Below are 25,809 nucleotides of genomic sequence, written 5' to 3' on the forward strand. Positions count from 1 at the left end.
AGTGCCCGCAGTAAAGACCGCAGTAAGCTAGTGGGTTAGTATAAATCTATGGAGTGGCGAGGAATGTTGGTTTGCCGCTCAGGGCAATTTTTGGGTTGGATCCCCGATTTTCATCACTCCACCACCATTGGCAGCAGTGCCTTCAGCTGCCTCGGCCCTCAGCTCTGGAATTCCCTCCCTAAACTTGTAAACTACTGTCCCGTTTCCAACCTCCCTTTCCTCTCAAGTTCTTGAATGTGTTGTCGACTCCCAAATCCGTGCGACTGCTCTCTTCGCTCACCAATCACACCATACCTTTTCCAGTGAGTGTTTCCAAATAATCAGCAGAGACTGGAAAAAGCCCACCATCAGTCTGTATTCTCCTGAGAGGCCAATCGTTCTGACAACAGTGATGAGGAGTGGGCACATTTCATGGGAGTTCCATCCCAATGCTCCACTCTTTAGCTGCTGCAGTGAATCAATACAAAGGCTCCGTAATGGTTTCTGTAAATAAGAATTTTATCAAACTAATTACGCCTTGTTTCTTTTGATTCAGAAAGATGTACCAGTAATGCATCTTGGTATTTACCATGGAACATGGGAACCCTGACACTAAATTTACCCTTTCTAACACGGTGGGGCACTTTGCTCCTCAAAGCTGCTCTCCCCACCCCCCACCCCCATCCCGGAATCTATGGATTTAAGATCTGAAAAGTTCGCAAAAATAGACAGAAATATCAACTGATTCCATGGGATACCCATCCTAACCGTTCGTAATCCAATGGAAAACAGTGCAATCATTGCAAAATACATGTTTTACTAGGAGAGAGCAACAGAAATAATGTGCTAATAAATTAACAATTGCTGAAATCTGGGTCCTCTCGGTCCAGGGTCCCCAGTTTAAAAGCCTATGAAATAGTGGACTGAGCAATTTCTGGCAAGTGCATTTTGAGAAACCACTGGAACAAAGAATAATGGAGAGACGTCAATGTAAATATACCGGAGTACATCACTTTATATCATCCAGAATAATGGAGACATTCAGATTAAAGTCCCTTCAATCTGCAGGAATACCTGTTTGTAGAAATGTGGCACTAATTGTGGGTCATTATTATCTTTAGCGTACTTCTCACTTCTTAGCAACTGCACAAAGAATTTGATCTCTGTTTCCCTTTTTGTTTCTCAAATAATGAAGATTGTAATGCAGCCAGGTAGGAACCATTTGAGAAGTACACCGTTGTATTTGAGAGAGGTACTAAAGAGCACAGTCGTGTCTGGGTTGAAATCAATCTGCCCTACTGTGGATGTAATTCCATTGTTGTTAAAACCCTAAACACACAGCACTTTCAAAAGAGGCCGAATCACTATCATTTTATGCATAATCTCTGACTACAATAGTTCTGATCTCACTCTTATTGATGGCTTACAAAGTGAATAATATGCTTGCTGGCATACTTGTCCAAAGGGACTGATGCTTATTTTGGCTTCTTTCAAACAAATAAACATGTATTTGTTTGCAATCTTGAGTACTGCAGTCAACAGAAAAATAAAGTACATCTTTAACCTGCTCTAGAATTCATGTGGAGAAACATATTCATCACAATATTATCAGCAGTCTAGAATTCACTCACTGAAGACCCTTCAATGTAAGAGTTTATTGGAAGTTTAATATGAATTAATTGTCTATTGTTTGTGCTTTGCTCTAAATATAATTCTTCATTTGAAAGATACTTAAAAATATAATTTATTCCAATATGTGACTGAAACAGATGTCCTTTGAAGGATGAAAGATACTTTGAGAACCCAGAATTTCCCAAGAACTAGAGTCTCGTCACTGTTAATTGGTAGTGTTTTGAAGTGGAATTTTCGTGGGAAAAATGCATGTGGGTGAGACAGTTTTTTCTCTGAGAGCCAACCTGTCTCAAACGAATAATGCACATTTTGAGTCAAAGTTTCCCTGACGAAGTAGAGAAATCCCCTGGCCACCAGTTGCCAGAAGTGTCCTCCTTCCAGCTGAAAAGAACACAGGAAGCTGTTTCTACTGCTGTATGAACTTCTGTCTAGATTTAAACATCAGCAGCACCTTTTGAGCAGAAAGGGTGCTTAGGTTTCTGGTTAGATGCTTGCTACCAGAATATTTGAACAATATTTGTATGATCAGCTAGGTTCTGTTGAGTTTGCCCCCTCCTCTTCACCCTCACCCCACAGTTTTAAAAGATCTAACAGGAGCTTAAGTCACAGTTCTAAGATTGTTTTGTTCTTATAAAACTTTTCCAACTCATGGATACATTTCTGGCTGATCTATATAAATAGGCTACCCATTCCGCCTTGCGTTTTGATAAAGGACACTCATTTTGATTAGTGTACTGTAGTTTGTGCAGTTTGGTAAATGAAGCAAAAAATGTTTCTTTGATCACAGCTAAATTTGTTGTGAAAAGTTTTGGCTAGCATAAAGTTAAATGGTGTATGTAGCAAAACAAAAGTAAGGCCTATCTTTGAGATGCTACTGAAAAAGGCATCATCTGAGTGGCAAGTCGTGCAGCCTACCCCTCTCCTCCATAATGCAGTTCAGCATTTCACGAGGAACAGCACAGGGGGAACGGCTGCTTTGACATGTACTGATGTGGTGAATTCCTGTGCATTAAAACCCACCACCTTATCAACCACATATTACATGTGGACAGCAGGTCAGTCAACCTGCTTACTGTGCCTTTTCAGCACTTTCTGTTTTAATTAAACATTATTATTACTTTTCTTCTCATTTATTATTATTAAATGTAAAGAAAGAAAGACTTGCATTTTTATAGCGCCTTTCACGACCTGGGGACTTCCCAAAATGCTTTAAAGCCAACCAAGTAATTTTATGTAGGAAACACGGCAGCCAATATGCGCACAGCAAGGTCCCACAGATAGCAATGAGATAAATGACCAGATCATCTGTTTTTTTAGTAAATAGTTGGTTGAGGAATAAATATTGGCCAGGACTCTGGAGAGAACTCCCCTGTTCTTCTGTGAAAGAGTCCCATGAGATCTTTTATGTCCACCTGAGAAGGCAGTTTAATGTCTCATCCGAAAGTTGGCACCTCCAACAGTGCAGCCCTCCCTCAGTACGACACTGGAGTATCAGCCTAGATCATGCGCTCAAGTGTCTGTGGTGTAGAACTTGAATACGCAACCTTCTGACTCAGAGGCAAAAGTGCTACCATTAAGCCACACCTGTAGCCCTTAGACCGTGCTCTTCAATTTGAAGCCAATGTGATCCCTTCTACCTTTATATTAATCCAAGTCCACAGTACAATGTACTTGACAAAATACATCACGTAGTTTTGTTTGATGCATATTTTTCAGTGTTATTTACATTCTTAAGTATAAAATGGCTACCAATAGACATATCCAGCCACACATTATATAAAAAATACAGTGACATGTACATGTGCCTTTGAGGACTTTGGGATTTCTCCATAATTTTAAATACTACACAGGCCATTTATTATTTATAAGCAAAGTTTGAGTTCAGGGAGGTACAGAATGCAATTCTACAAATTGATTTTTTTTTCACTTTCTGAAATCAATATTGGGTCCTTGCACTCTCGGATGCAACTGATGCCCAACAATGCCCCTGAACCATAGCCTCCGTGCAGCACTCCATGCCCATCTGTCCAACATCCACTTCTCATTTGTCCACAGCCATTCATGTGGCTTCTCTAATTAAAACTGTCAGTGTAGTGCCAATGGAACTGGAATGAGAAAATTCAAACTCATTATATTGGCAATATAGGGCAGTTTCATCCCAGCAGTCTGTGCAGTAGTTGCACCCAGGTAAAAGGCCAGTGTTCGAACATACTCACCCACCCTTCAAGGATCAACACTGTTGGTCTCTTTGCAATGTATCAAGAATCCACTATCTTCACACAGTTACTAACCAACCCCTAGTGGAGATAAACTATCAGCAGCATCTCCTCTACCCCACTTCCCCACTCTTCCCCAAACGAGTTCCATTTCTTAGTATTTGCTTCAGCCTTGATTCTGCTTGCAGTTATTTTGCTTCCACTCTGCTCAAACTGTACAATAATTGTATTTGGGCCAATGTCACAGTGCTCACAAAGTAACAAATCTTGGTGAGCAGAACTTGGTTTCAACCCTGAGCACATTTCTTGAAGCATAGTCTGAAACAGAAGCTTTTGATTATATCTTGCTTAACAAAAAAACTGTCTAAAATACGTCTTTTCTCTCGTACAGCTCGAGGCTTATTGGCAATGGAAGTTTGCAAACACTTGATGTGGTCAATGAATGCAGACCTAATGCACATGATCTTGTGCAGAACATAAAAGAGCTATAAAGTAGTTTTCTAAATCAAATCGATGTGAATGGGATCTAGTTGGACTTTTCACATGTTTCTCATTTCACATCAATACAGGTCTTGGGACGTTGTCTCTTTCCATTCCAGGAAAGTGCAGGTAACAACAGGAACAAACACTGAATTGGTTGGAACATTCATAAATCTGAGTTTTGCATTCAGAGTGCCAGAAATTGGAGTTCCAAATCTACTGTTGATTAATCCAACATACTAAAGCCCTGTAAACCGCTGAATTAATAAAATGGAACTCAAAGAGGTCTCATGATGTTCTCGTATATAATTAGGATCCCAAAGTAAAAATCAATAATCCAACTTTGACAAGCTCATTTCAGGGACACACTGCCAGTGCTGTCGTCTTATCTCCTGTCACTATCTAGAACACACCATATAACTGCATTTTGTGCGTGTGTTTAGCATTTTCCATTGAAGTCAGCCTGAATTAGGAAGAAAATTGCTTTCACCCGGGGCAGTGTACCTTGTACCATCATAGGCCTCCCTCAAGAGCAAAACTCTACTGGTACAGCATGAAGGACAATTAAGGAAATATACAGCTGAATTATGAGGCCTCCTGCCTGGCAGAAACAAGGCGGTAGCACCCCAAAAATGGAAGAATTTATTGCCCCGTTCCCGCCGTCACTGTGTTGTCTCCATTTTGCTGGGGTCCTCTGAATAGGTGGTGCAGGTGGCCGCCTGAAGAGGGTGCAGAGCTAATTTAGATATTTAAATCGGAGTCCAATGAAGTTAATAGGACCCCAATGCCATTTTAGGATGAAGTGTCAGCCCTGGCTCAGTGATAGCACCCTTGTCTCTGACACCAGCCAGCTGAAGTACGCTTGGGGTGGGGTTTCAAAATCTACCCAATAGTGACAATGCTGGAAATCATAGAACCATAGAATGGTTACAGCACAGAAGGAGATCGTTGGGCCCGTCGAGCCCGTGCCAGCTCTCTGCAAGAGCAATCCAGTTAGTCCCACTCCCCTGCCCTTTCCCCGTAGCCCTGCAGATTTTTTTCCTTCAAGTACTTATCCAATTCCCTTTTGAAAGCCATGATTGAATCTGCCTCCATCACCCCCTCAGGCAGTGCATTCCAGATCATAGCCACTTGTAAAAAGTTTTTTCTCATGTCGCCTTTGGTTCTCTTGCCAATCACCTTAAATCTGTGTCCTCTGGTTCTTGACCCTTCCGCCAATGGGAAGAGTTTCTCTCCATCTACTCTGTCTAGACCCCTCATGATTTTGTACACCTCTATCATATCTCCTCTCAACCTTCTCTACTCTAAGGAGAACAACCCCAGCTTCTCCAGTCTATCCACGTAACTGAAGACCCTCATCCCTGGAACCATTCTGGTAAATCTCTTCTGTACCCTCTCTAAGGCTTTCACATCCTTCCTAAAGTGCGGTACCCAGAATTGGACACAATACTTAAGTCGTGGCCGAACCAGTGTTATGTAAAGGTTCATTATAACCTCGTTGCTTTTGTACTCAATGCCTCTTTTATAAAGCCCAGGATCCCATATGCTTTTTTAACCGCATTAGATATGGGAGTGGTGCCAGAGGACTGGAGAATTGGAAATTGAGGTACAGAACTATGAATCAGAGCTGCGTGTGTCTCTGTGTACAGAGTAAATACATCATTGCATATTCAGAAATTATTCAAGAGCAAGAGTTGTGATATCTCCCTCGTGTCGCAGAGTATTGCTTCAGTTTTTTGGTAGTTAAACTTCATTTGAACCTTTTACTCTTTTAGAAGCGAAATGTATCCAGAGCTACTAGCAACATGACACTCTCTGGCTCACTGATGGCAAAACAATCAAACTGCAGAACGAATGCACTCTATTACATTACTAATCTGATTACAGCCAGGCGGTGCCATCGATGCAAAATGAACAATCAACATTAATCACTTTTGTGGTTGTTCAAGCTCTTAACTTGATACTTTGTGTTATTTATTGCAACGGGTGTACAAGCAAATGCTGTTTTATTGCACAATATGGACCCAGTACATGATGTCCAGTTTATCAGAGACAATTTTTCACTTGTTTGCTCATTCAGTTAGAGAGCAAGCTGTAGAAAGCAAGGGCTGTAACCAAAGAACACACGCCTTATAATCTATACAAGCCCACTTCACCCATCTGATTGTAAATGTCTTCCCTTCTCGGTGTTGTATGCCTTCTAATAATGATGTGGAGATGACCCTAACCCTAACCCTAACCCTAACCCTAACCCTAACCCTAACCCTAACCCTAATAAGACCTGCATCCTGACTTTGGTCATTGCATGACCCACAAAACATTGAACATCTCTTATATCTTGTAATGTCCAGAATATTGGGAATGCTGTTGCTTTAAAAATAGCCTATGGTTGTTACATCACATCTTGCTAATAAATACATAATGTATATGCTTTGCTTAAGTATATAGCTGGTTTTAAGCTGTTCTCTCCATTCGTACAGGGAATGCAGAAAAGTAGAGAGTACAAGATCTAACCTCCACAATTTGTAGATTATATGCTAGTTTTTTAAACTAATTTCTATAAAGGAAATACACACTGTAAAATAAAGTTGTCATACTCCTATATGGTTGAAATTATTAGTCAAGTCAAAGAGGCCCCTTTTAGAGGTCTAATTTATGCTTCAATGTTTTCGTGTTTTGAATCATATATCGACATTACTGATGTATGTCAAAGGAACGTCAATGGATAATTCTACAGACAACTCCCAAAAATAACCCAGCAATTAATAAACCTTCACAGAATGGAAAGGTCAGTTGTGTTTATATGATGTTGATGTGTGTCGAAGAATCCTATAAGGGGCACAGTTTTGATTTTGTCTAATCTCAGAAATGAATACTAATGCATACTTTCAGAGATTTTGGCAGCACCCAGTATCATATTTACCAACCCTCGTGTAAACATCTGTTACAGAACTTGGTGAGAATCTAAAAGTGCCAATATTTTCAATAAACCTTCAATATGTGTAAACAAGAGGAAAAGGTGGATTCTCCCAAAAATCAAACGAAGCATCATTTACATAAGTATCCATCAATGCCTTGTCCAAGGCTTGATATGCAAGTTCAAACACTGTTACCATCATCTCTCATGTCTATTTGAGAAAGATTAAAACAGACTATGTAACAGAAAGCCTTTCAGAAATTCTCATATGTCACTAAAATAATTCAAGAAACTAGACCAATAAATAAATCTGCAGCCTGTCTCGTGCTGCCTTTTCCAAAATTGGGCTTCTATCTTGTATGTCTTATAAACAGTGAACTCTGTTCAAACAAACTTACTATCGATTTCAGTGTAAACACAAAATGGCCACTCTTTTGTACCAGTTTGGTCAATTATTGCTTTTATAAATGATATTGTCCAACACTTACCTGAACCGTACTGTATAATTCACAGGTCAGGTACTGTAGATTAAAACTTGCACACTAACCTAAACTGCTTCATTTCTACCCACAGTGCCCCATCAAGTGAGTTCACAATCTGGACCGTATCGCTATCAAAAGCCGAGCGCTTCTCCTACAGGGAAAACTACAAGGTAAGTCACTGTGAGGCATCTTGTGTACATCTTAAAAGAAAAAAAAGAAAGACTTGCATTTATATAGCACTTTTCACAATCTCAGGATGTCCCAGAGGGCTTAACAGCCAATTAAGTGCTTCTGAAGTGTAGTCACTGTTGTAATGTAGGAAACACGGCAGCCAACTTCTACACAGCAAGGTCCCACAACACCAATGAAATAAATGATTATATCATCTATTTTAGGTGTTGGTTGAGGGATAAGTATAGGGCAGGAAACTGGGAGAACTCCTCTGCTCTAGCACCAGCCTAGATTACGTGCTCAAGTCTCTGGACTGTGTCTTGAACCCGCGACCTTCTGACTCAGAGGCAAGAGTGCTATCACTCAGCCAAGGCTTATACCTTCGTAGCCAGTTACAGAGCTGACAATTGGTTGTTTGCTTAGCTCTTCTTGAGGTAACAATATTTGTTATGGGGAAGCCTAAAAAAGAGGCAAATATACAAAATAACTGACCAAAACTAAAAGGGGGTATTAATCATCTAAAGACAATTACCCCCTCCCCTGATAAATGGGAAGCATCACTTGTCCCATAACATTTATGGAAAATAAATCCAAAAATGCCGCACCAGGACAGGTTCACAGCTGCAATTCCCCATATAGTTAAGTTCTTAATTGGAGTCATGCCATCAGGGTAAGGCTGCTCTCCACTGGGAGCAATGCTGAATCGAGGATTGAATCTACCCAAGCTCACAAAGGCAGCTTCCAGCGAGTGGATCAAGTGTGACACAGGTAGGTTCCACGAAGTAGGTCACTTGTCTGATCTCAGTCTGGAAATACTGCATGAAATAGAAAGATCTAAACAGGAAGAAAATAATGGGGGGAGTTAATATTGTTAAATCAACAAAAATAAAACACTCAGCATTTAATGTCAATAATGTAGGTTTACAGAGCAGTCGGTGCCTGTTTGTCTTCATCCCATATGCTCAGACCAGTAAAATCCATAATAAAGACAAACCTTCTCATTCATTTTTGCCTAAATAAGCATTGAAATAAAAATATAGCATGGAAAATTATTTTTGTAATGTCCCAACCTGCAAATCTACCCATTAACACTTTAGAAAATAATTTCACATTGTAATCCCATAAACAGTTCCATCCTATTAAATTCTATTAAACAAAGCTCATCCAGCAACTTCCAAGCATATATTTGAAACCATTTTCCTCTTTTTAGGGCACATTACCTTGAACCAGGTTTACTGATTCATTAACTATTCTTTCTGTACCATGCTGTTAGTAAAACAAAAGCTTTGTGTATTAAGATCCACACGGTTGGGTTTTACATAAACTCCAGACCATGAGACCTGTGTACTTTTTATTCAGTACCAGGACTTGAAAATTATCACTTACACGGTAGCTATATAAATTGTAGCACAAAAACAAAGGCTGCATTACTTTTGCACCATTTACCTGCAATTTTATTTAATATGGAAACAGTCTGTGCTGGCTTTCGATCTCATTCATTTTGTTTTTCCAGATTTTAAATATAGTTTTAAATAGTATCAGCCTGAAAAGGTCCCAAAACATTCATTAGACCTTAATCCATTCAGGCATATTTCTTGGCTAAACGGCAAAAGCATCTAACTCTGATCAAGCCTGGCTGACATCTTGATGAATTGCTGTTTCATGGCTTCATAATCTGAAAGCCCGGTATATTTGGTCAGCCCTTTAGTGCCGAAAGAAAGGCGTAAACGGCAAAGTTTGTCATGTGGTGTTACTATCAACTGATCAATGTCCTTTTGTACTACAGAATAAGAAAGGATTCTCAGACTTTTTGTATTTTATGGCTGTGTATATGATTTCTGAGACCAGTTAAACACTGTGCATTCAAAGAATGTTTTTGGGCAGCAATCTCTTGGCATGCAAAGCATGTAAATCATTAATCGCATATCATAGCTCTGCTGTTCCATTAAGCAGGGGTATGTGAACCAGGACTTGAAAATTACCTCTCATACAGTAGCCACATAAATTTTGGCACAAAAACAAAAGGCTGCTTTACTTTTGTGGGGCAGTTACAGAAAATATATTTTCACATCTGTAGAGATGATCTGGTGCTGGTTGAAAAAAAATCAGCCAAACTTTGCCAGAATGAGAAAAAAAGTTAATCTTGACTGAGCAAAACTGCATTCAGTACTCTCAATTGGGTAGAAAGCCACCCAGTAATTTTCCATAATGGCGCCCTTGGTCCCCAGAGTGTCCAGGGAGATCAGTGCAGCCCAGTGTACCTGGCATTAAAAACTCCCAGAACATCTCATTTCAATGTAGTTAACAATGATGAAAGGTGGAAAGCTGACCATTGCTGCCACCTGGACTGCAATATTCATATTGGGAGAGAATTTTTGAAAGGTTGATCTTAAAAGCAATTACAGCCCATGAAAATTGGTCTTGGGTGCAGCCCGCTGTGCTTCTTTACATAGAAATTGTAACGGAAATTGTATTTATGTTTAGGATACATGATGGGTGATGCTGGGTTAGTGGGAAATAACATGTCGAGTGACGACTAATAATGCAGGTGTGGCTGAATTACAGATCTGACCCAAGGGTTAAATTATCTCGGATAAGTCTCGCGAGGGGGATTGGAGCGGGCTACGGGTGGGGGGGCGGGGGTGTCGATTGCGACGACTGTGGAGTTGGGGGCGCACTCCTACTTCTCCTGACTCCACAGGAAGGTTCTTACTTTTAAAAGATTTGAAAAAAAAAACCTACCTTTTGTTGGGGGCCGTAGGGGCCACTGAAGAATTCTGAGCATGGCAGGCCCGATGCCTGGTTCGCTCATCCTAAATGTATTTCAGCAAGGAGCTCCACAATAGCCGTTAGGCTGCTCACCTACATATGATGCAAAGGGCCTAACGCCTATTTCAGGAAGCTGCCCGAGACGGTGTTTCCTAAAATCCCAAGAAAGTAAGGATGTGATTTCACTTGTGTCCAGAAGGAAGAAGAAGAATTACTTACATTTATATAGCGCCTTTCGTGACCTCAGGAGGTCCCAAAGTGCTTTACAACCAATGAAGTATCTTTGAAATGTAGTCACTGTTGTACTGTAGGAGGTATGTTCACTCAGAGCAGACAATAACATGGACCACTGGAGCAACTTTTCTTCTAATTAGGAGCAAGAATATGAGCACAGCTTTCATGTACCCACTCAGTGATATGTTACTATCACGTTCGCAGTCAGGTTGTTGGACTTTCCTCATTCCTCTATATTGGTAAAGTGACTTTATCATATACTGGCCCTTTAAAATCCAGTGCCATGAATAGCCTGGATAGATTACTTAACCTTGGTTCCATAAGAATCCACTGGGTAGGCAACTTTGTTTATTTCACAGATTAAAAGGCTGCTATTGTAAATAAATCATCTTGAATTAGTTCGCCTCTTCTTAAGGTCCAATTTTCTAGCTGGAACATAATGGGGGGATTTTAAACACCAAGATTGGGTGGGTTGGGGGTGGGTGGGAGTTGAAAATAGTTGTTTTTTTAGGTCACAACCGCAAAATTTTCGGACTTTGCATTCCCAGTGGGAAGCCTGTACTTTTACACGCCGGCGTTAAACCCGGAAATAAAGCTGGGTTGCAGTCGCAGCCCAAAACCAACTATTTTCAACTCCCAGCCGCCCCCAACCCACCCGTTCTTGGGGTTTAAAATCACCACCAATGTGACCTGAATCAATTCTACCTCTTACAAGGAACTAGTTTTGTTCAGCTGAGTTTTAGATCTGTGATTTAAACTGGCAGTGAGAGGATAGAAGTTTGCTCGAATGCTTTAAGAACCTCTCACAGGGAGTTGTTCAAACAGTAGCCTTCCTTAAAAGAAGGCAAAACAAGCATTTGGTTTTAAAGTGCTAAGATTGAAATAACTATTCTTCCAACCCACCATCTCTTAAGTTGCAAGAATTGCACTAACTTTGTGCATGTCCAGAGATGTCTGGTTAGTATCTTCTCAACCTTGGTGATTAGTTCTGCTACTTCTGGATTGTGTTAGCTGCACGAGGGAATTCAGTCCCACTTTTTCAAATGTGTATACCTTTTGGTGGGAAGGCTAACGTATTTCGTGTCTGATTGGCGACAGGAATGCCTCATCACCAATAAAATGCTCCCAAACTGATGGTCACAGTGCAGTGTGTTTAATTATTAAATCGCTTTGCTCCAGTGAGAAAACAGCATCAAATTTAAATAGGTATAGCAGTGATTTCGCTGAGCGTAGGTATACATTGATGTACATACAGTATATACGGGTTCCACTCCAGATTTTATTTTTAAATAAATCATATCAGGTAAGTCTGAATTCACTGCTTTCACCACTGCTTCATCCCAAGCCATCTTTTTGGCAGCTTTCTGTTGTTGTGCCAAATGAACATTCACAGTCGACTAGAACACCTGCCAGCCCTCGGTGCTAATGTGCTTCTGAGAAAATAATGATGAAAACTGAAAACATATCTCGAACTGCCAATTTACTGTTGTAACCTTTCCATTACTGTGAAGCAAATTTACTACTTCGAAGAGCGATGAAAGGGAAAGGCTTCGGCTAACTGCGTTCACCTGGAAAGTGGATGCTTTGTGCAGCGCTGTGTGAGATATTTTCATCTGCCTTGTTTTGGAAAGAGAAAAGGGGATCTAAATGTATCACTTCACTAAAGCTGATGGCCTTTGAGACTTCAGGCGCAGAGCATTTTTTTTTCCACGAGGTGAACTTAACAAGAGATCCGAGGATCCCTCAGGATGAATAAAACACATTTTCTCCTTTTGTTACACATGGATTTGCATTGTCAAAATTGAGGAGCGCTCTTTCCTGAAGCAGCACAGGTGCTTCCCGTTAGCTTATTATATAGCCTGTATTCTGTTTAGCTGAATGTCAACACCCTACAATCAGATAAGATTGAAAAGTGTGAGGCGTCTTACTTGTACCATTTTGTTATTTCAGTAATCTAACCACTCTATAAAAAAAAACTGTAATAAAAAAAACAACGCTTAAAAATGAGGCCAAAAACTTACAAGTCAGGGTGCCTTTGAAGATATTTAATTAAAATCTAATCCTGCATTCTTAAAGGCTCACATAAATTAAGCTGTCATTCAGGAGATTTATGCATTCGCATTTGCATATTACATACAATTCATCAATTACTCATGTTTGAAAGCACTGCCTTTCCCTGGGAGCTGATTGCCACTGTGCCAACATGTGAAATGAGAAACAAACTGTGCCCGCTGTACCTCTGGAGGAAGCTACTTCCATATGTCCATTCTTTACTCACTCTACTAGAGAACTCCAAAAAAAAATCACAGATTGCACACTACAAAAAAAAAGCACCATTAGCTCTTTCGAGTGCTTTTCAGCAAGTATCTGGTAAGCAGCAATGGGCCCAATTTAAACCATCTTCTGTTCATTCTTTCCCTCTTGCCTGATATTGGCGTCAATTTTTGATTCATACTCGTTGCAATTTCTGGAGAATTGTTTTCACTATTCACTGCACCACAAGACTAATATTTTGAATGAACATTTCATGCATCACACACACAAGAGGAATGGATGTTCAAAGTGCCGCAGCAATGAGCAAATAAACCTTGCTTTTGCTTTTGGCTCCCAGGAGCCTGTTGGCTAATTTGTTTAACTTCTTAAAAAAAAAAATAATTTGCATTCACATAAGACCAAATAAAAGATGATCGTATGTACTATGAAATTTGCTGGTTCAATGCATCAGTCAACTTGAGTTCACCACCTTCAACATCAATGACTTGTTGCATGCACTTTTAACAGTTTTCCTGTACTAGCCTCTCCCTTGGGGAATCCAGGACAAGCGGGCACAATCTTAAAATTAGAGCTAAGCCATTCAGGAGTGAAATCAGGAAGCACTTTTTCACACAAAGAGTAGTAGAAATGTGGAATTCCCTTCCTGAAAAGGCTGTGGATGCTCGGTCAATTGAAACTTTCAAGACTAAGATTGATAGATTTTTGTTAGGTAAGGGTATCAAGGGATATGGATCAAAGGTGGGTAAATTGAGTTGAGGTACAAATCAGCCATGATCTAACTGAATGGCGGAACAGGCTTGAGGGGCTGAATGGCCTACTCCTGTTGCTGTGCTCCCCAACATCAATGAAATGCAGGTGCTCTAATAGTTTGATGAAACGGGAGGGAATTTGTATCATGAGCACGTGAACTGGTACCGAGCAAAAGCAGTATTTGCGCCAACACCAAAAAAAAGCCAAAAAGGAATTTTATTATAAAGAAGCAACAGTCTTCCCATTGCTGAGAACAGCCAGGAACTTCCAACTGAGAATAGTCATACCCTGAGAATTAATAACTGGTTTGCTAAGAGATGGATCCAGAATTACAGATTGTTTATAAATACACAGTCAGTTCAAACTGTCACTGTCTCAATCCATTGAATTCCTTCTATTTAAGTGAATGTTACATAATATCGCATATGCAAAAAAGTTGGGCCAGAATTCACTGCGCCAGCGAACGAACAGTGCCCGCCATTCGTTAGACTTGTTGCAAGTGGGAGATGGAAGCTGCACGGTGTCCTCCACAGGGTATCTGGGAGCTGTGTGAAGAGGGCAACTAATTGTGTAACTCCTTAATCAATCAGATTGAAGAATCGTTAATAACAGCGTAGAGTCTGAACCAGGAAGTGTAAGTTAGAATATTGAATTCAATGTCAAATCAGGTACAGAAAGTGAAATAAAGAGGGAAAGAAAGGTTGGATTAAGAGGGAGAGAAAAAATGAGACAAAGATAAAGATTTAAATAAATCTTCAACAATTAAAAGCTGAAAGAATGAGACTCCACACTTGTAAAAGTTAATTTTCAGTGCCAGGGAGGTTGTTTGGCAGTAATTAAGACTTATCACGTCGTTAAAATGGACAAGCTCAAACTTTCTGTGGCGAGTTTAGTTCATATCTACCATGTAAGTACAGGAACTTCACGCCATTCAATGCATTTGAATGGATTGTGTATCCCTTGCCTGAAGTTGCTGTGCAATTAACAGTGAGCACCGTTAGCCTCACCATTATTTTGACAATAAATTCTGGCCCATTATCTTTTCTAAGTTAGTGCACAAAAAGCTCTAATTTAGTACAGTGCACTGACATGTTACAAAAGCACAAGTAATTACTTTTCTCCTTGGATCAGTATTACATATTTAAATGTTCTGCTGAAAATAGGAATTCTACACAATGGGAGTAGATGGGGGAAATCTAAAACTAGGGGGCATAGTCTCAGAATAACGGGTCGCCCGTTTAAGACTGAAATGAGGAGGAATTTCTTCTCCCAGAGGGTTGTGAATCTTTGGAATTCTTTGCCCCAAAAAGCTGTGGAGGCTGAGTCATTGAATACAATCAAGGCTGAGTTAGACAAATTTTTGATCAGCAAGGGAGTCAAAGGATATGGGGAAAAGGCAGGAAAGTGGAGTTGAGGTAAAAATCAGATCAGCCATGATCTCATTAAATGGCGGAGCAGGCTCGAGGGGACGTATGGCCTACTCCTGCTCCTATCTCTTATGGTACATTGCTGTTCTACATTTGATTCAGGTATCTCTTTTCCTTCCCTTTTCCCCCTCTCTCCTGGTGTCTAATTCCTGCTGGGCTACAGTTCTTGTACCTCACCCAAGTGGGAAGCTGGACCAGGAGATGAGAGTCCAGTTAAGTTCCAGGTACAGCAGCAATTGTCAAACGCATGTACAGAAGGGGAGTGCCAACTCCAAGGGTTGATTTTGAATATTTTTCAAAAAATATGAATTCTGCACAATTTGAATTTATTCAGGTAGCTTGCTCTTTAGAAATGATAGCATGCATGGCACTTTCATGGATGATACCATACCAAATGATTTGTGCCTTTGTTTTGGGGTGACTGCTGTCTTATTGCTGTTCCTTTTCTTAGTGGTGATTTAGTGCTTTGTATCTAAGTTCCTTGTGGTTTAGTTCTGAGATCGTTAATTCCCTTCTAGGCTCATAAAGGCTTCTTTCCACTCACTACCATAAAATTGAACTTAGGATTCCAGGTTTGGGATTTTGGACCCTCCAAAGACCAGGTTTAAATTATTCAAATGACAAAGCAGCCCTCAGGCCTCACTCATAAACAGATGAAATTCTAGATGCTCTGATAAAAATATGTAGTAGGCATTCATTTATCTATGTAACCATAAAATGAGATCCAATGGGCTTTGACTTGACTCAATGCATTGGTGCAGTATCATGAAGTGCCTGGACACATTTTCCAGCTGGTGAGTTCTTGTTCTTCATTGGACCATTTAGGGGTAATGCTGCTAAATAAGGAAGAAAAAGTTGCTGTGCATTTCACTCTATGGCACTGACATCGACACCTATTGGTAACTGTGATTATATATTGGCCACTGGAAACAGGTCAGGGAATGATGAGTTGCATTGGGGGAAATGAAAGCAGGGGAAGAAATGACTAAAAATAATTGTAAATGGGATAAATGTGTTGTGCACCTTAGATAAATGTGATATGCACCTTTATTCTGAAATTCCGACTTCGTGTTATATATAATGAAAAGCTCAAAACCTACCTGTACACTTCATGACAACAGCCATTTAATAAATTAAATAGGGTCTTAGAGGAAAGTGAGAGCACAAAGGAGTCAGTGGAATATATACATTTAAAACATTTCAAAATGTTCACTTTAGATGCTAAACTGATCAGTAACTGAGAAATTGTGTTGAAGGACTGAACTGTAATTGCAGGGCTGAATCTGAAAGTAAGTTACAATAATACTTAGCTCTGGAGCTCTCTGTGAGCTGAACTGCATGCTGAATCTGTAGCTCTGTTGTGACTGTATCTGAATGCGATGAACCATGCATGATTCATACAAACATTGGTCTTTGCTTAACAATTGGGTGATATCAACAGTACTATGTATCAGTGCTGGTATGAAAGGTAGAACTCCAGTCACCGCCAAGACGATATTCCTGCTGGTGCAATCCAACTGGCTTGATTTAAAGTGCTGAAACTGTCAGATTCTGCCACAACACAAAAGACTTGCCTTTATGCTGTGAGATATTAATGTATCAATTGTTCAGTAAAATAGCAGAAAGAGCAATTTCGGAAGAGGTGTTAACATATTTATTTTCAACAGGTTAACTCCTCCACTAATGTAGCAGAGGATGAACTTCAAATGTACGCATTAAGAGTTCATAAATTAGTATTCTATGGTGTTATTTCAGGGCCAAAATGCTTTTGTGTGTGTGTGTGTGTGTGTGTGTGTTTAAAGTGCAGGCACGGTGGCATAATCTATATCACATGACTTCTGGCACACTGACACACTCAGATGTCAAAACCACTTTGCCAGAAGTTCCACGTAAGCGTAGCCACGCATAGTAGGGATAAGTAGGGATGCTCCCTCTGGATTTTTGTTTTGATAAGATTGGGGGGAGGGGAATTATTTAAAAGGAAACAATTCTACTTTAAATGATTGTAAATTTCAGAACTTAACACGCAACCAAAGCCATCTATTCAGTGTTCCTGATCCCTGTGCTGCTGTGGGATAGAAATGCAGTCTGAAACACTGCCCCTATTTATCAGTAGAGGTGTGCTGCTTGTCTTTTCTGGGAAGGATATCATTTTGATGGATATCAGTCTGTGCTCCATGCTGCCTTATATGAAACTATATATCTGGACTACAAAACATTCCACACAATTTAAGCTTGTATATATAAAAAAATATGATTTTGTTTATGTGTCAGCATTTTCTGGAATGTTCCATAACTCAACTATGGGGCACAACCTACCTGTGAGTGAGCCATCCTTCCCAGAATACACTGTTATAAGGAAAAGCAATGCCCTCTTTCCTTTATAGGCTGATAAAATGTAACGTCACTCACGCTGGATGTCTCCAAGCCAACAGGGCATGGCTTAGAGCATTAGCAGGGGGTCCTGTCTGTTAAGACAGTGCTGGGATTTTTTTTTAAAAACAGGGCGAAGTTCCCATTTCCTGAAATAAATTGCACCATTGCACTGGAAGTGATGGTAGGACATTGTCCCCTCTGGATGGGTGAGGGTGAGTGGGTGGATGGATGGACTATTTGTAATTTTCTCTGGAACAGCTGGGCTCTGCCACCACAAATATGATTTTACTAAGGTCATTGCAAGCCACTAAACAAACAGAATGATTGACTCGTACTTCCAGAGCAATGATTCTCTTCCTTCACTGCCTTGGTATACAAATATTTTGAAAAACATTTTTTGCACAGCTGTGAACATGCATTTGGACTAACACTAAAAACATAAACCTGGTCTAATATCTCCACAATGAACTAGAATTTCAACATGAGATCTGTGCACCCTCTTCTCGAAGAGATTCTTCCTCTCCCCATCCATTTTATGAACAAGTTCTAATCTTTATGTTGAGATTTTCCTAAGAAATAATGGATTTGGTCCCTGGCCCATTTCAGATTTTTCTCCTTTATCCCTGCTTTCTTAAATACGATGATCTGTGCTGGGGTTCTTTTCTACAGGTAGTGGTCCTCCAGCTCTTCATTCTTCATGTGTGAACCTGGACAATGAGTATAAGCGGCCTATTTGTTAGCAAACAGGGGCCATCCATCACAGCTGAGTGTGACCTTCATCTGACACCCACATGGACACACTTTCAGTTGGGGACACTGGGCACTGACCAACACAGTAGTCAAATTTTTATGTTTTCTCGCTCCCCAGTCCAGAAATGCTGAGGTAAATTGTACAATTCCACCATCACCCCTACTAGGTTGTCTAATTTGGTACAGACCTACCATCCAACCTTCTTAGGCGGTATGGCTTAGTGTGAAACCAAGCAGTACACTTACCTACTAAGTTGCAGAATCATTCAGATTTCTGACTGAATTTTTAAAATATTCACTTCTTTTACAAAAAAACTAGAATGTCTTAGCTGATTTGTCACAGAGAAATTGAATTAATGCATCATTAGTAACCTGTGACAGCATTCAACAGCAAGTCAGGATCCCTTTGTGATCAGAACCGTGTCAAATTTAAGTCCATTATTATATCTACATCTGCAGGTTCTGTAGAATTTCATTTAAAGCTATGCATATTGTACGCAACACAAACCTTTACACGTCCTCACTGGTTGGTTGTCTGATAGTTGCGACGAGATAATGTTTGAAACGTGCACGCTCCCACTTAGTGGCACTGCTGGGCATCATTGAAAACATCTAATAACATCAGATCAGGTGAAGTCAAAATGAGGCATTTGCCTACATTGTTGTGGCAATAAGAAGACAGTGATATGGAAAATGCACTTTTACCATTCTGGACCAAACTATGTCAGTTCACACACGAGTCTTCACAGCATTTGGACACAATCAGTGAACCATAGCCTGACTGTTCTTCTCCATCTTTTGATAGCCCACCTTTTCATTTCCTTCAATAAGTCTTTAATTGATGGGAATGTGCATGAAAAATTCTGGCAGAGAAGAGTGTTCTAGTGGAGAATAAAACCAGATGAAGCTGTCTATATAGCTTAATCTGCTACTTAACAAATCCCAGTTCAGTTCATCTTTAATAAAATCTATCTCCAATTTTAAAAGCTCCAGTTCATTAATAGTGTTGCAGTTAATTCTTGAAACTTAAGATTATGTTTTGGAGGTTAACAGATTGCATATGATGTTGTCAATATTTCAACTAGTTAATGACTCGGCAGAGTTGAAGGAGCTGAAAATTTCTAATTTGCTATTTCAAATCTTTTTTTAAAAAAACTTACCAAAAAGGTAAGCAATCCTTCTCCTCTACCAGACCCACCATTTCACAGAAATGTATGAAGAAAGTGGTTTTTATTTCTGTCACTGAGCAGCCTGACATTATATATTACGCAAAGTGAGGGTAATTGCCAGGTCCAGTAGGCTCACTGCTGCATTTGGCATCAAACCTAAGCCCAGGATCTCCTCGATGACTGAATGGGAAGAGCACTGCCCAGTGTAGCACGAAACCATACAGGCCAGAATGTCGCAGGCTCCGTTCCTGGTCTGCATTGAGTTAGCTGGTAGGAAAAAAAACAGCAGAGGCTCCTAGTCTTGACGACAATCCAGGTACTTAGTTGTGATATCTTCAATGCTCAAATAGTCTTTTGGTTTACATATATAGAATAAAAACTTGGCCAATGTACAGTAGGGCTGCTGGTGCCATGACAACCATATCCCATTAACAGTCAACATGTTCAGGAGACAAAATTGGGGAGAGTGGGAGGAAACTTTCCATTTAAAAAAAAATCATGTGTGGAATTTTTATACAAGAACTAAAAAGCATATAAAAGCTAATGTGAACTTTAGTATGTGAGGATTTATATTGTGCATAAAACTAGGCACTGAAAAGAATCACACAGTTCATAAAGACAATCCTTCTTATTCATTCTTTAAACTTTATATTTCTATAATAGGCTTTTCTAAATGAAAATAGAAGGCATTATGTGATTCCTTTTGAACTCCAGAAAAATAATTCATAACCATTCTTGGCAACTGTTTTATCTACAATGCATTTGAAATAGAGTTTTATTAGCGGCAATCAGGTTATAATACATGTAAATGTTTGTGTGTTCCAATCTCAGTGTGGTGTGTCACCTATATTTACAGTGCATGCTTCTGAACATGGTTGCTTTATCATTAAGAGTGGACATTTCAAATTCTTCAATCATCCCACTGCATGAAGATACTGTAATACAAGCAGATGGTGCAAGTGTGGTAATAGAGAGACATCTGTGCTGCTTGTTTACTTTATCAGAATTGGAGCTATTGGGAAGTCAATCCAGTACATATTGTGGACATTTATTAGCCCATCAATCACGACTGCACTTTGCCCAAATAAGAAGTATGGAGCCTTCATTTTACTCTTGTTATAAAAATGCTCCCTTGACATCAAGGGAGCATTTGACCGAGTGTGACACCAAGGAACCCGAGTAAAATTGAAGTCAATGGGAATCAAGGAAACCTCTCCAGTGGCTGGAGTCATACCTAGCACAAAGGAAGATAGTAGTGGTTGTTGGAGGTCAATCATCTCAGCCACAGGAAATTGCTGCAGGTGTTCCTCAGGGCAGTGTCCTAGGCCCAACCATCTTCAGTTGCTTCATCAATGACCTTCCCTCCATCATAAGGTCAGAAATGGGGATGTTTGCTGATGATTGCACAGTGTTCAGTTCCATTCGCAACCCCTCAGATAATGAAGCAGTACGTTCCCTCATGCAGCAAGACCTGGACAACATCCAGGCTTGGGCTCATAAGTGGCAAGTAACATTCGCGCCAGACATGTGCCAGGCAATCACCATCTCCAACAAGAGAGAGTCCAACCACCTCCCCTTAACATTCAACGGCATTACAATTGGTGAATCCCCCACCATCAACATCCTGGGGGTCACCATTGACCAGAAGCTTAACTGGACCAGCCATATAAATACTGTGGCTACAAGAGCAGGTCAGAGGCTGGATATTCTACGGCGAGTGACTCACCTCCTGACTCCCCAAAGCCTTTCCACCATCTACAAGGCACAAGTCAGGAGTGTGATGGAATACTCTCCACTTGCCTGGATGAGTGCAGCTCCAACAACACTCAAGAAGCTCAACACCATCCAGGACAAAGCAGCCCACTTGATTGGCACCCCATCCACCACCCTAAACATTCACTCCCTTCACCACCGGCACACTGTGTACTATCCACAGGATGCACTGCAGCAACTCGCCTAGGCTTCTTCGACAGCACCTCCCAAACCCGTGACCTCTACCACTTAGAAGGACAAGGGCAGTAGGCACATGGGAACAACACCACCTGCACGTTCCCCTCCAAGTCACACACCATCTTGACTTGGAAATATATCGCCGTTCCTTCAGCGTCGCTGGGTCAAAATCCTGGAACTCCCTTCCTAACAGCACTGTGGAAGAACCTTCACCTCACGGACTGCAGTGGTTCAAGAAGACGGCTCACCACCACCTTCTCAAGGGCAATAAATGCTGGCCTTGCCGGCGACGCGCACATCCCATGAACAAATTTAAAAAATGGTCTCTGGGAGTCACGGACTTTATATTTCACACTGAGCTGCATGCTATAGTAAATGTCAGTATAATGTATAAGTGAAAATAGTTGGTAACCACAGTTTTAGCAGCAGTAACTAATGGAAATTCCTTTGATTGGCAATTTTGCTGAAAAAGTCTGAAACAGGACAAAATGGGAATTCCTTTTGGTCGTAATGCTATCAACAGCCGAATAGCTGCCACTAAGGCTAACAGTTAAAGAAGGTTTTGTATGGACTCTGGCTGATCTTTTACCAAAATTAACAAAATAATTTCACAGCTGACAAGTCTTCAAATGAGTTTCGGTGAAAACAAGTTTGCAGCAAAATGCCCTTGGAAAGCATAATCCAAAATATGGAAGATGGAGAGTAACCCTTCATTTCATATAGTTTATGACCCTCCTGTAGGGAACTAAAAATAGAAATAATATGACCCGACAAAAATCTTAAAAGAAAGAACTTGCATTTATATAGCGCCTTTCACAAACACAGGATATCCCAACTTACCTTTTCAGAGCAACTTCCAAAGGTTCCTTTAAGGACCACTGTGTGAAGCCTCTCAACACCTGGAAAAAGTGGGATTCGCATGCATTTCGCAAGTTCCGCCCATTTCTCCATGAAAATTGCAATTGGGATTCTACAACTGGCATAGGACCCCAATTTGCATATTTAAAAAAGCTCCTGCCTCTTTTGGGCATGAGTGTTGAATGCCCATTTAAAGGCCTGCCTGAAAATTGAATCAGGCGGGCAAATGGTATACAAGGACCCCGCCAGATTTTCCTCTACCAGTTGCCTATTTTTTGGGCAACACGCAGCTGGCAGTTGAAAATCCCCATCAATGAGTTTCTGTAAACTGCTGAAAGTCATCACAGCTAACTGTTTTCTATTGCAGTCAATTAAACATTAAGGGGTCGATTTTAGCACCCGCGATCGGGTGCGTTCCTGGTGGGGGGGCTCCGAAAATCGGGGAATCCCGGGGTGGGGCGGGAGCCCGGCTCCAACCCGCCCACTTCCGGGTTTCCCACAGACGCGCTGACATGCGCGCGCAGCCCCCGCATGTGAGACTCCCGCAGGCAATTAAAGCCGGCGGGGTGCCACTTAAGCTATTTATTTAGGTATTTCAGGTCGTTTACAGACCTGATTAAGGAGATATTTCAGGAGGGTTGGGATTTTACAAACAACTGGGACTGTTTCCCGTACTGGGGGAAACACTCCCAGTTCAAATGGACGTGTTGCAGCCATCAGCCTGTGGCAGCTGCAAAGGTCCATTTGACAGGTGGGGGGGAAGACCCTCACTCATTGCAGGAGGCCACTCTGTCACCTTGGACAAAGTTTGACCTCCACCATCCTCCTCCTCACAATAAAATTCACCAACTTGCACATTTACCCCGGGGTCCAGGTGCAGTGTGACACATCCACTTGCACAGCAGGAGGGAGGGCAACCGCAGAGAGAGATGCGTCACAGAGGGCACTACCCTCGCCACAGGGTCCACAGACCGAGGTTCAGCTTCCTGGACCTCTCTGAGCAGCAGTGCACACGGAGGCTCAGAGTCACTCGACATGTAGTCGTGGACATCTGCAGCCTCCTTCATGCCGAGCTGCTCCCGGCTGGCCCGAGCACCATCTTCTTACCTGTCGCTGTCAAAGTCACCACTGCCCTCAACAACTTCTCCTCCGCATCCTTCCAGGGTGCCACCGGGGACATTGCCGACGTCTCTCAGTCGTCTGCACAAAACAGCCCTGCAAATACACCTACACCCACTCTGCAGTGACACAAATGGGTGGCATCAGTTGTGGGTCTTCATTGTGATCCTCAGGAAAGGGCATTATTGCACAAACCAGACAAGATTCGCAAAGACGTGGCAGTAATGGTGCCAATATAATATGTAATGTGAGTTGCTCAGAAATTAAATATAAGGAAAAACCATGACAACCCCTCAAACACCCTTGTGCATCCCCTTCTTGCTCATGACACGTTTGCCTTACGCTTCCTACTGTACATATGTGATGCATGCCCTGTGGCTGACGCACAGGTAGTGGCAGGTTGAGTGAGGCTGGCCGTGAGAGAGATGCATGAGAGGGCGAGTATGAGATAGAGCCATGAGATTGTATGAGGATTGGGTTGAGTGGTAGTGGCGGGATGAGTACTGGCGAGGTGAGTAAGTGCAGGTAAGATGAGGATGAGGTTTGAGTGGGTGTGAGGGGTGATGTGACAGAGTAGTGTTGGCAGTGCAGAAGGAGATGTGGGGTGGGGGCGGTGATGTGGCAGATGGAGTGTAGGGGAATGAGTAAGTGTACTCACTTCAGCTGACCTACTTAGGTCATTACAGAGCCTCCTGAACTGTGTATGCAGGTGGGCGACATGTTGGTGGTGCAGGTGACCTCCTCTGACACCTCAAGCCAGGCCTTTATGGTGGCAGAGGCAGGCCGCTTCCTCCCGCCCGCCGGGGGGAAGATCTCTGTCCTCCCCCTCCTCCTCACCCCATCGAATGATACCTGGAGTGAGGCATCATTAAACCTGGGAGCAACCTTCCCCCTGGGCTGTTCCATGCTGTAATTTTTCCTATTTCTTGCAGCATCACTCAGTGGAGGACTGCCCCTTTAAATAGAGCTCCTCCAGCTGACAGACCTTACTGTGCATGCGCAGTCAGCCCGCCGCGCAGCTTAGCAGCGGGGAACCCGGAACAAGAGGTAAGTGGATCCAATCAGCCTGCGATTGCGCGCGGGGCAGACTGATTTCACCGGCCGCGTTCATTGCCCACCCGTCGTGAACCCGCCGCCCTGGTAATATCAGGCCCTAATTCTCTCTCCTCATGACGCTGACCATTTGCAGCTTGGTCATTAATTAGTTGTCCAATCAGCCTCATTTGTGGAGATAGTTACATAATACCACTGGCTTAGACACAGCAGCCATTTAATTTCCACAAGTGATGCTGACAATATCAATTTATACATTTTATTTTAAAGAGATGAATTGTTGAGTATTCACGACGACAGTCTACTCGATGGGAAGTTGCTTAATTTGAATTATCTGTTAATTTGTATTGAAATCATGCAAAAAAGCAGCTCCTGTGCTGTTTTATTTAAATTGTTAATTTGAATTACTGGATAATTTGAAGTCTTTTTGAGCACAAAATGGCCATGAATTAACGGGAATAGAATGTAACTGTCTGGAAAACGAAAATAAACAGTCTGATGATGTCACAACTTCATTGCATCATTGCCAACAGTCGCAATTTCATTTATGTCCATGATTCATGGGGATGGGTTGATTTTCAATCTTACCCCCCCTCCCCTTTTATTTCTTTTCCCCCTCTCTCTCTCTTCTCTCCTCTCTCTCTTCTCTCCTCTCTCTCTTTTCCCCCTCTCTCTCTTTTCCCCCCTCTCTCTCACTACCATCTCTATGTTCCCCACTCTTACCCCTTTCCCCCTCTCTTCTTTTCCTCCCTCCCCTCTCTCTCTCTCTCTGCTCCCTCTATCTCTTCCCTCTTCCTCCCACTCTTCCCCCCTTCCCCCCCCAAAATCCCCGAGAGTGCCACTGATTAACATAATAGTGCAAAATCATTAACAAAATTGTGAGTGTTGGCAGCACCCTCATTGCAATGTCATTTTTACTGAAACCTGATTTTAATTTTCTCAGTTCTGGCACCACCCGACTATTAAAATTACAGGCTCTCCTACAATTTTCGTTTTTGTGAAATGGATACCATTTCTCATTTGTGTGCCATTTAGTGACTGAACAGTATATGAAACCGAGCAAAGATTAATCCAATTATTGTTTTATAGAAACTATTTCTATTATGGTGTTTCAGTAGGCATCCACACAGCTTGCTGAGCATATTATATACACAGCAACACACAAGATGTGTTTGTACTGGTTCATAACCTTCACATATATTC

At 41.5% G+C, this 25,809-nt stretch overlaps 1 protein-coding gene across 4 annotated transcripts in view; it reads right to left on the minus strand.

Moving 5' to 3' along the window:
- The window catches only part of dacha (dachshund a), a 312,302-nt gene that overhangs the window by 188,294 nt on the left and 98,199 nt on the right, over positions 1–25,809 (minus strand). The gene's annotated exons all lie outside the window — the stretch shown is intronic.

The sequence above is a fragment of the Heptranchias perlo genome, chromosome 15, assembly GCF_035084215.1.
Source record: "Heptranchias perlo isolate sHepPer1 chromosome 15, sHepPer1.hap1, whole genome shotgun sequence".
Taxonomy (NCBI): domain Eukaryota; kingdom Metazoa; phylum Chordata; class Chondrichthyes; order Hexanchiformes; family Hexanchidae; genus Heptranchias; species Heptranchias perlo.